The following is an 11,606-nucleotide window of genomic DNA, read 5'->3' as shown; positions in this document are numbered from 1 at the left end:
TGTCTTTAACACCTGGCTAACACTTGCTGATCTCCTTTTTAACAAGGAGAGAGCAGACCTCAGGCTAGATCTTGGGCGGAGTCCATCTAGATGGGATGTTTGTGGCCAAACAATGCAGGGGCCTCCAGATGACTGATTTGGGGAGACTGGGGCCAACTCCCTCTCTTCCCAGTTGAGGAAACAGAGGCCCAGAGAGCTGGTCTCCCGAACCCCATCTCCTGAGCCCTACTCCAGCGTCTGCCTCATGTGTGTGAAAGTGCCCAAGAAATAACAGGGGAGAAAACAGACCATCCATCACTAAAAGGACGAGAGAAGAGAAAGTGAAAGGGGCAGGAGATGGATGTTTCCTTCTCTGGCCAGGCTGCTGAGCCCCAGGCCTTGGAGAGAATTCAGAAGAATGTGAGGGAGCAGAAGGAAAAATGAAGCAGTCAAACTGCCTGCTGGCAGGGAAGCCTGCTCAGCTCTGGCTGAAGCCACTGGCAGCAGGAATGCTCTGGGTGTGTGGGAGGAGGGGAAGGAGGAGCAGTGCCAGGAGGCAGCTGAGGGGTGCCCAGGAGCCGGGGCTCAGGACTCCCCCCGCCACCCAGGAGGGCGCTTGAGGAGGGAGCCCCAGAGTGACCGTATAAGCCAGTCAGACCCCTCAAATCTCTGTCCTCCACTCCCCCACCCACCCAGACCTCAAGAAAGCCAGCCGTCACCCTTCCTCCGGCACATCCTGGCAGACGTGCAGATATGGCCCTGACTTTACAGCCAAAATTACCTTTCCAGGAAAATGCTTCCACCTTCTGAAAAGGACACTGAGAAAATAGTGTACAAGGCAGAGGATTTCAAACTCTTTTAAAGCAGACAAATCTTTCTGTCAATGATCAAACAGGAGCATCATTTAAGGGTCTGCAATCAGAGTTCCTAAAAAGTATTTGACTGGAACAAAGTGAGTACACAGAAATGTATTTTTTAAGTGAATGTATATATAAACAAAAGTAGAGCTGGTCTGATTAAAGTCAGCATGGAGGTGGGTTCCAGAACTCCAGGTCCTTGCCCCAGCTCTGTCACCTCTTATAAGCAGCCAATCATAGATTGAAAACACTGAGCTGAGCCAAACCATCCACCCTGCTCCCTTTCCTGCCATGCTGGAAGAGGCTTGGGTCCAGGATTTTCCTGCATCTAAAGTCTCCCATATTTGAAGAATCAATGATGAGAGATGATAGGAGTCTAAAATAAAAGTGCTCCTTATCCAGAAAAATCTTGACAACGTCAGAGATGCAAAATCACAATTTTCAAAACTAGGCCCTGGATCTCCTGGCTGTCTTGACTCATTGAGCTTTGCCACCCATCCCTACATGTTCAGTGTATTGGTTATCCATTGCTGCATAACAAATCACCCCAAAATTTAGTGGTTCGAGGCAATCCTTTATTTTCACCATTCTGGGGACCAGCAATTTGGGCTGGGCTCAGCTGGGAGGTTCTTCTGGCCTGGGCTGGCTCAGCTGATCTTGAGTGAGGTTCCTGTGTGTGTCTGCGATCAGCTGATGATTGCTTGGGGTTGCCTGGGGATGGCTTCGCCCACGTGGCTGGTAGTTGGCAGGCTTTAGGAGGGGCAGCAGGGGTCTCTGACCATATGTCTCTCCTCATCCATTATGCTATCCCGGGCTTGTTCACATGGTGGGGGTTTCTAAAAACATCACAAGGAAGCTGCAAGGAGGCTCAGCACTGGGTCTGTCACTTATACCACTTTCTACTGGTCAAAACAAATTGCACAGACATCCCTGATTCAGAGGGTAGACAGGCTCCACTGCTGGATGAGAGGAGCATCTGGGCAGTGTTACAACCTACTGCAGAGACACAGAGACCCTTGCCAGATGCGGTGGGAAGGAAAGGAGTTTATTTTGGAAGTTCCAGTTGCATGGTGGGCTAATGACTTATCTGTTATCCATGGGCAAGGTCTGGAAGATTATGGAACTGGGTTCCCAAGCCTCCCTTCCCTCCCAACACACCCCATATGAAGCACAGCACAGACCTCTGCCTCATCTGCTTCCTGCCACCCCCCATAAGAGTAAGAAGCAACCCCCTTCTTTCATCAAAGGCCAGGCCCACAGCTCCCCAGTCTTCCCTCAACCTCCCCCTCTCACAACACACCCCTCATCCAACCTCACATTCTGGCTTTCCTGGCAGTGCAGCTTGTCCCACCTTCTACATGTCAGCCCAACACACACAGATGACTGGAAATGCAAAGAAAACTGACCACAGTGGGAGGGAATTCATGATGCAGACGATCACACAGGGTAGAGAGTGTAGCAGTGATGCCCACAGACCTGAATTCAATTCCTCAGCTACTCTGCTTCCTACCTGAAGGACTTGGGCAAGTTAGCCAATCTTCCTGAACCTCAGTCTCTTTATCTGTAACATCGAGCTGCCTTACTAAATTATGCCAATGATATAAACATGCAGAGAGTGCTTATTGTGTCAGAAATGGGTCTAGGGCTTTGTGAACTAGGTTCTATTTTTATCCTTATTTTATACAGCAGAAAACTGAGGTTCCTAGAGGCTCAATACATTGACCATGGCCCCCAGCTACTAAGCGTGAAAGCCAGGATTCATACCTAGAGAGTCTGCTCCTAAAGTTGTGCTCTAGCCACCTCATTTAATTTTTGCATGGCATATAGGTTTCATTGCAATGCCAATTCCATCTGCCCAAGAGTAGAGATCTGAGAGATTACGCTGAGAGAAACTGTGAGACTGAGTCCATGATCAGTGGAGAAAGGGTGCTGTGATGGATTAGCAGTGTCTGCCATGGTACTGGGCTTAGGAGCGGTGGCCTGGTTACAGCTCATGGCTTGCTTCTCTGTCTTATCTTCACCACATTGCTTCCAGGTACTGTCTGATTCTAAAAGGAGCCCCCTCCAGGTTTCCAGGTTGGATAAAATATATGCCTTTACAGAAGCTCTACCCAGGAATTCACATGGCATATTTGCACATAGAAAGCGCTGTCCCACCCTCCCTGCCCCCTTGACTTCTATACCTAAACCACTCAGGTGTGTCCCCATGCCAACACCCCTGGCTTTCCTAGACTGCTCTCAAGGTGGACTAATGATCCACAGTACCATTTGGAAGAATGGACATGTTGCCAAATACACTCCACCGATTTTCAGAACATGGTACTATGTGGTGCTCTGACGCTTTTTGCCCACAAAAAACAAATGCTTAGAGGTTGTGGGGAAACGATTTTTAAACAAGCAAAGAATTCCTCTGACATGTTCCATTTCATCTTTAAAACTCATGTGACTTTTGCATATGACTTATGTTACATCTGTCTTTACTTTAATAGAAGCCTGATTTTTTTTTTATTACTTTTCATCAGGAGCAAACGATGCTCTAGGATGATGGGTCTCATTTATCTTGTGGTTTCTCATTCTGCCTGGAAGCTGTTCTCATCCCTTCTACCCTAGACAAACCTCAACCTGCAAAACATGGTGGAATGAAAAGATCATAAGATGAATGCGCCATACAGACCCAGGCTTACATCCCAGCTCTCCCGCTCACTAGCTGGAGGACCTTGAGCAAATTCCTTTACCTCTTTGAGCCTCAGTTTCCTCACACGCAAAATGGGGTGTTGTAAGAACTAAGGAAAATACCTTTGTAAAGTTCCCAAGACCTAAAAAGTAATAAATGCTGCTCCCTTTCCCCACCTTTCACATCCTCCAGGCTACTTCAAGCTTTCTCAGCAAGCTTTGGTCTACACCATGGGAAAATGGCCCACTGCCCAATTAACCTGGCAGAGGAATCAGAAGACTAGCCCCTCCCCCTCCCCTGGGACCCCCTCCCCGCCATTTTGGTTCAGTCCAGAATAACTGAATTTAGACTGAACCATTTGGGGTCGCTGTTTTGATCTGGAGGCTTAGAAAAGAAGATTAAAACTTTTAATCTGCGCTTTAGTGAAAACTAGATTTTGCCTGGCAAATTAGCTTTAACTTCCAGCCACAGGTGCTATATGTTTGCGTGTGGCTGGCTTTTATTTCCAATCAGGAAAATACATGTTTTGATCCAATAGTTTCTAATTTAAAAAAAATTTAAGTCATATATGCAAATCGTTATTTATTTTTAAATCAAATAGAATGAACTGATTTCAAATGAAGAGTAATTTTCCTCTTGTTTCTGACTTCCCGCCCACCCCAACCCCCACTTCTTCCCCGTCAAGGTAACAAAGGGTATTAGATTCCAATAAAGTCTGCCAGAAATATTCTATTTATAGAAAAGTAAACAAAACAGATATAAAACATGGTTTTAGACAGGTATAGGTGTAGATATAGGTATAGATATAGATGCAGATACAAATATAGATATAGATATAAATATAGATGTATGGACTCGTTTTTACACTAACGGAAGCACACTATCTACAGAGTTCTTCATGCTCTATCCTAAAGATTATTTTGTTTCAGTTTGCATGGACCTGTTTCATCCTTTTAATTTCTGTTTTATTATTATATGTATTATTATTTCACTATTTGGATGAACCATAATTTTTTCAGCAGTCTTCTACTGATGGTCAAAGAGATTGTATTTAATATTTTCCCATTACAAACCATGTTATATCAATATACCTGCATATGGGTCTTTGTGCAAAGATTTTTTTACAGTTCACATTTAGAGTACAGGATGATTTGTTATTGCCCCGTGAGTTAATACGTTCCACAATAGTATAGTAGAGTAAAAACACCCTCATACTAGACGGTTCCTATGCACCTTAACTTGCTGGCAGTGGTCCTGGCTCAAACAGTACAGCATGTTGGTACATTCCAGAAGTTCAGTGAGTATAAATCCTTCCAAAAGAAACATCTCTATCAGTGGTAGATGAAGATTAAGTAATTTTCAATTACTTCTTGAATCTTTTCCCTCCAGTCTTCTCCCTACAACTCTCGAAGGAGCCAACTTTGATTGTCATAGTCCCAACATGCCTATTGCCATTTATGACAAGCAAAAAATTTTATTTGCCCTTGTTGGTAGCTTGGAGATTCTTAATTTTTTGAGATCGTATACCTGCTAGAGAACCTTGTAAGAGCTGAGGACTCTCATTGCTCCCCAGCCACTCTGAAAAAACGAACATACAACAAATTTGGGGTCTCAGGTTCACACACATTACCCCTCAGGTAAGCAGATAAAATGCAGTTAATTTTATGACTGATGTGGTCTTTCTCATGAGGCCTTGCCTTCTAGGTAAAACAACACAAAAAAGTAAATTTTAGTCCACTTGGATGCAACAATTTAAATCGTTCCTTCCGGTGATTACTTCCTCTCAGATTTCTCAGCTTCTACCTGGAAGACCCCTCTGAGTCTCTGTCTGGCAGTCCACCACCTCCTTCCCCTTAGGGATTATCTCAATCTTGACCATGACAGTGGAGCCAGGTGGAAATAGCCCTGGCCAGGTAACACTGGTCCTGAGACATGGGTAACCCATCAGATGTGGATCACCAGATATTTCCAACAAAAATATGATCTCACTTATATATGGAATCTTAAAAAAAAAAAGACTCACTCCTTCACTTTTCAGTTCCTTATCAAATGTCACTTTTTCAAAGAGTGCTTCCCTAATGACCCTTTTATGATTATCAAGGCAAAATTCACATAACATAAAATTACCCATTTTATTTGTACAGTTCATTGGCATTTAGTATATTCACAGTGTCGTACAACCATCACTTCTACTTTGTTCCAAAACATTGTCATCCTCCCAAAAGGAGACTCCATAATCATTAAGCAGTCACCCCTCATTCCCACATGATGCCCCTTGACAAAAATAAAAATAAGAAACCACAGCACCCCATTCCCTTCCCTGCTCTATTTTTCTCCCTATGAATTATTGTCATCTTGCACACTATATAGTTTTACTTCTTTATCTTGGTATTATCTTATACTTTCCTGTCCCCTCTAGAATATGAATACCATGAGAGAAGAAAAAAAGTTTTAACTGTTTTATTCACTGCCTAAAATGGTACCCAGAACATATACATAAAACATGCTCAAAAAAATAAATCTTTGTTGACTGAATTAGTGAATAGCTTTTTCAGGAATTGGTGGATCCACACTGGTTCCTAAGGATCACCACTTTTCTTTCCATTTACTTAAAAACCATGTTTCCAAATATCGTCTGAAATTTTTGTTTTTTGGAGTGAGGAAGATTGGCCCTGAGCTAGCATGTGTTGCCAAACTCCCTCTTTTTTTAGCTTGAGGAAGATTGTCCCCGAGCTTACATGGTGTCAGTCTTCCTCTATTTTGTATGTGGGACACCACCACAGCATGGCTTGATGGTGGTGTGTACATCCATGCCTGGGATCTGAACCTGCAAACCCGGGCCACTGAAGCAGAGTGCACGAACTTAACCACTAACTTAACCACGGGCCGGCCCCATCCATCTTAAACTTGACTAGAAACTGACTCATGAGTTTTGTAGTCACTAGTTCTAAGGATATGTCTTTTTTAAAAGAAAATAATAAATACCCTAGAATTCATCTCAGGCAGCATTACCGAAGGCTTTTTTCTTAATTAAGAAATCAAACCTATTTCAACACACAGGCAGGTGCATAAACAACATAAGATTCTGCTGAATCCCATTCCTGAAGGACTTGCCTTTCTCCATTAGCATTATCTTCTTGCTCCGGTCACACAGCCCTGTTTTGGCTTCCCTTGCTAAACTTGGGATCCTGCAGTACTGGAAAGACCCCACCAGTCACTGGGTTAAGTCCTGCCAATTTGTAGATGTGAAAAATAAGGCCCAGAGACAAGAAGCAGTGTAGCCAAAAGCAAACAGTCAGTAGCTACAAAGCCACGACTCAATTCCACATAAGACAACGAGCTCCTGGAGAACAGACAATATGTCTTATTCATCTTTCCATTCTCATTACCCAGAAGATCGCCTAACACATAGTGGGTGCTCAACAAATGCTTATCAAGTGAATAAATGCCTCTGTCATCTATTCCTGGATGACTAACCACACCACACCAGGCCCAGGGGCTTGGACCCTCCCCGGGTTGAGCCTGCAGAAGGATTTAACAGATCTTTCATCTCGCCTGCAGGAAGCCAGCAGCCCCCAGACCTATCTGTGCTCATACAGGTCTGGGACTGTTTCCGGGGGAGACACGAGGCTCTGGTTTTCAATAGAAGCCCATCAAGGGCTTAGAGATTTTCCAAAATTGAGCAGCAAGCCAAACAACACTCCCAAACAGTCATCGTGAAGGTCACCATTCTGTTTGTCCTCAAGTTGGATTTGCTCCCAAGTCCTTGGTTAGATCTTGGGTGTCCCTAGACCGACCTGATGCATAGTGTTGTGCTGTTAGGCAACCCAGAATTAATAGGTTGTTATTCTTTAGAGAGGAAATGTGTGGATCAGAAGTTAATTGGAATTTTGGCCAGAAAATCCTTTAAGATCGGCACCTGCTGTTCCGTCTGTCCTCATGTCCCGAACCTTTCCTCGGTTGGCTGCTTCTCATCACCCTCAGCTCAAATGACATCGCTCATAGATCTCTTTCCTGGTTACCCTGTCAATGATGCCCTCCTCTGCCTGCCTCCTATCACAATCATATCATTGTGTTTTATTTTCTTCATAATGCTCATATCTATCTAAAATTATCTATTTGCTTTCTTGCTTGTTTATTGTTACTCTCTTCCTAATGGGGATGTAAGTTCTCAATTTCTTCCCCAGTGCCTAGAACACAAGCAGGGACACTGTAGACACTCCATGGACATTTATGTCAAGGATGATGGACCAGACGTTTTCCACAGTTGGCAGAGCTAGCTGGCAAACACCTCTGGCTGGTGAAAGGTCTCCATGCCAGCCCAGGATCTTGTAGAATGACCTACCAGTTATTCCACACTCCCATGGCCACACTCACAACAGCTCCATGATAGAAATTCTATCATCATCCCACTTCTCAGGTAAAGAAACTAAGAATCAGAAAATAACATGCCCAAAGAACTCAACTTGCAAAAGACAGAGCTGAGACTCAAATGTAAGTCTGTCCCAGGCCCAAGCAGATGCTCATCATCACTCTGCTGCTCCCACAGCCCGGCTGAGCAAAGAAACAACTGCAGCAACAAGAATAATAGTAGCTAACAAGTATATCGCACTTACTTTGTACCAGGCACTGTTTTAAGTGCTTTAAAAGGGGCAGATGAAAGAGGGGGAAATGTGGTCCTCATCAACAAAAAGAGTCTATCCCTGTCTGTAAAATATAGATACTCCACGTATGAACAGCATTGTTGGGTGGAATAAATCAAAGCGTGAACAGAAAGTACCAGGCACAGGATGGGCCCATCACCCCTTCCCCTTTTTCCCACTGTGCTCATCTCTCCTAGTGTGGAAGGACGTCTTCCATATTGAGCATCCAGCCACTCAAAGGGGACACGGTACAATATATTTGGTAAATGGCCATCATGGGCCTTTGAGGAGAACAGAGGAGGTGTTCGGGGTAGGGGGTGGAATTCTGTGCAGGCATCTTCAAGAATAGCAAGAACCCAGATGGACGCATATCAAATGTTCCTCATGCACGTGATTCGGCCACCTTCCTTCTCACCAAGCCAAATAGCCATCACTTAAAAGCTTTAAAATATAAAAGTTGGCTGCTGATTTTCCATTCCCAAATTTGGGAACAGGTAGTCATCGCTTGTCCGGCAGCTTTAGAGGTCTTCTGAGCACTAGATGCTTCTCAGCATCCTTTGGAATTGTTTCAGATGACCATGCACTTGCTGGTTTCTAAAAATGAGCAATACAGGGCTCGTTATGTGTGTGCAGGGGAAGGAAAGTGGTGGAAAGAGATGGGTGAGGAGGGCAAATGGTTGCATAAGACAACAGAGGAGGACTGAAGTATTATTGCTCTCCGTGTCAAAGAAATAAAAAACTCCTGATGGCTCTCTCTCTCATACCAGGTTATCAACTCTGATGGCTCGACCATTCATCACAGCCCTTCTTGGCCCTTCTTGGTTTACTTTAGGGTAACACATTCTTGAAATGTCCTGGCCCTGGCAAGCAGCATTCCAGGCATTCCAAAACATCCAGAACTAGAGAGGAAATGCCACATTTTGGTTAAATGAGTTACCCCACACACAAGCAATGCAGCACTCACTGAGAAAATTCTCCTTTGGGATCTAAAAGGCACTTCAAGGTTTTTCAGAATTTGGGTCATGGGCAGAAATCTGATTTGGGATGTCAAAGAATAGAGGTGCTGGGGCTGACTTGGGGCGGACCTTTTCATCACCTTGGACAGAAGACGTACTCCTTCTGATATGGTCCGAAGGAAGCTGGTTTCATCCATCACCTTCCATAAAAATAGAACAAACACATATTACAATATTCAAAAATTCTAGTTGTTTACCTTGTTTTTTAAAAAAACACTGATAGAAAAAGGACTCAAAGGAAATAAAGACACCAAACTATCAACTGGGGTTATCTTTCGGTCATGAATTTTGCTTTCTTCCTAACATACTTTTTAATTTTTTTCAAAATTTCTACAATAAGCAGGTATTTAGTGTTACATATTTTTTATAAAGCTTGGTTTTGTGTTTTAAATTCCATTGATCTGATCTTTCTATTTTAAATTTATTTTTTCAACAAATATTTATGAAGCATCCACTATGTCTGGGTCAGCAAACTATAGTTCTCGGGCCACACCCTCCTTTTATAAATAAAGTTTTCTTGAAACACAGCAATGTCCCTTGGTTTCCCTTATTGCCCATGACTGCTTTTGCACTACAAGAGCAGAACTGGATGGTTGCAAGAGAGACCACATGGCCCACAAAGTCTAATGTATTTGCTATATGTCTGAGCCAGAGAAAGTTTGCTAACTCCTGTGCTGTGTGAGAGGCTCTAGGTTAGCTAATAGAAATCAACAGTGAGCAAAAGCAGAAAAGATACATCCACAGTGTCATGAAATTTGTCATTTTTTGCCTACAGCTTTCCCACATTCCTAAAAACAGCTGCCTTGTGGTTGCAGGAAATGTTACTGGCTTATGGTATTCACGGCTTTATTCTCTGTAGTTAAGGCAGATTCCTGATGGCCCAGGGATGGAGAGACCCCCAAGTTTTGCTTTCTCTGTTAACAAAAGAAGCACGATATTAACCTGTGCTCCCCCTTCCCAACACAGTGCCAGGCATACAATTAAGCTCTCAATGAACTTTAGCTATTATTGCCAGATCAGCCAGGGGCCCCCAGTTATATTCACCATCCCCTGCATGGGACTCAAATTCCACCCCAGGTTTAAGAGGCCAGTGTCCGCTATGTCAAGGCAGCAGAACTCTCAAGTCTGGACAATTTAACATGCTTCTCTTTATTTACCTGAAATAGCATTTTTGAGGACCATGAAGCTGGGAGTTTGAGATATATGGTACATGGCAGGCACACAATTCCTGCTTAAATGCAAGCATCACCTGGTCTGGGAACTGGAGATGAATAATCAAGAAATGAGCTTCCAAACCCAGTTCTGTAAACAAGCTCCCAACCACACACAACCACCCTTTGCCTTCTGCTGGACTCCATCTCCTTGGAAACATCATAATAGGCTTAACAAAAGCTCGGAAGATTCTCAGAAGATGGACTGTTCACTCCACAACAGGAATGGCTTAAGTATTCTATTACAGAAGCGTGCATCAGGTTGGCCCTGGCATTAACCTGCTAGGCATGCAGAAACACATCAGAAACAGGTGGGGAGAGAAGCAGGGCTCCGAGTCGCCTCTGCAAAGGGAACTCTGTGGGAAACACTCTAATTAGGAGCTCGGAGTCTGTTCAGCCTTCAGTAGGATCATTCCACCTCTGTCTCCCTTATTCAATTAAGGAAATAATAGGAACCTTCAATTTGCTCTATGATTTAAAATAATGGTAAATGATCAGGTAGAGTTTGGGGGTTTTTTTAAGGCACATTTCTAAAAGGAACTTCTGCTGAATTTAATCATGCCTGCTTCTGGGAAATAGTCATCAAACACACTATTGGCAATTCAAATCGTCTCCCCCACATAAACACACTCTTTGTCAGCGGCAATATCCATCACGGAATGAATCATTCAGAACTGGGAGGCAGGCTCTGCATTTCAAAGATAAACAAAACAACAATGATAATTATTATTATAAAGCTAATTTAGCCCAGAAAAAGAGAGTGAAATGATTAAGGTAAGTGTACAAATTGGAACAAAGAAGAAAAACACACACCCAGCAACACGGGCAGGTATATTTAGTGAGCTGCTCCACCTGTGGAGGACTCACTGTGCTCTGAGGACCATTTTTTTTTTTCAGCATCTTCTGAACCTACTGTGTCTGGTATGCCTGAATATTTTCGTATAAAATATTCTCTATTATTCAGAGTCCAACTACCCAAGATTTTTGCTTTATCTTTTTTATTTTGGGGCCGTTTCCGTAATGTGGAATGAGGAAAAGGAGGTGAAATCATATGAGCTTTGAGGACTTTGAGTTTCACCTAAGGCTAAAGAGCATCGTTCCCAGGTTCACACAGTCTGACTTGAAATCTGGCTCATCAGATAAATGACCTTGCGTGAGTTACCTAACTTCCTCACTCGCCATGTGATGAGAGTAATAGTATGTCCCCATGGGGTTATTGTGAGGAT

At 43.5% G+C, this 11,606-nt stretch overlaps 1 long non-coding RNA gene across 1 annotated transcript; it reads right to left on the bottom strand.

Annotated features, from left to right (window-relative positions):
• Positions 1-5,955: 5,955 nt before the first annotated feature.
• LOC139074758 (uncharacterized) lies at positions 5,956-10,531 on the bottom strand. Its single transcript, XR_011524497.1, has 3 exons — positions 10,327-10,531; positions 9,250-9,309; positions 5,956-8,747 (listed from the first exon to the last, which is right to left on the bottom strand). It is a non-coding gene; the product is annotated as an uncharacterized lncRNA (long non-coding RNA).
• Between the last annotated feature and the right edge of the window lie 1,075 nt (positions 10,532-11,606).

The sequence above is a fragment of the Equus przewalskii genome, chromosome 12 (assembly GCF_037783145.1).
Source record: "Equus przewalskii isolate Varuska chromosome 12, EquPr2, whole genome shotgun sequence".
Lineage (NCBI taxonomy): Eukaryota > Metazoa > Chordata > Mammalia > Perissodactyla > Equidae > Equus > Equus przewalskii.
Note: the sequence above shows the minus strand (reverse complement) of the source record. Positions and strands in the feature narration are given on the sequence as shown.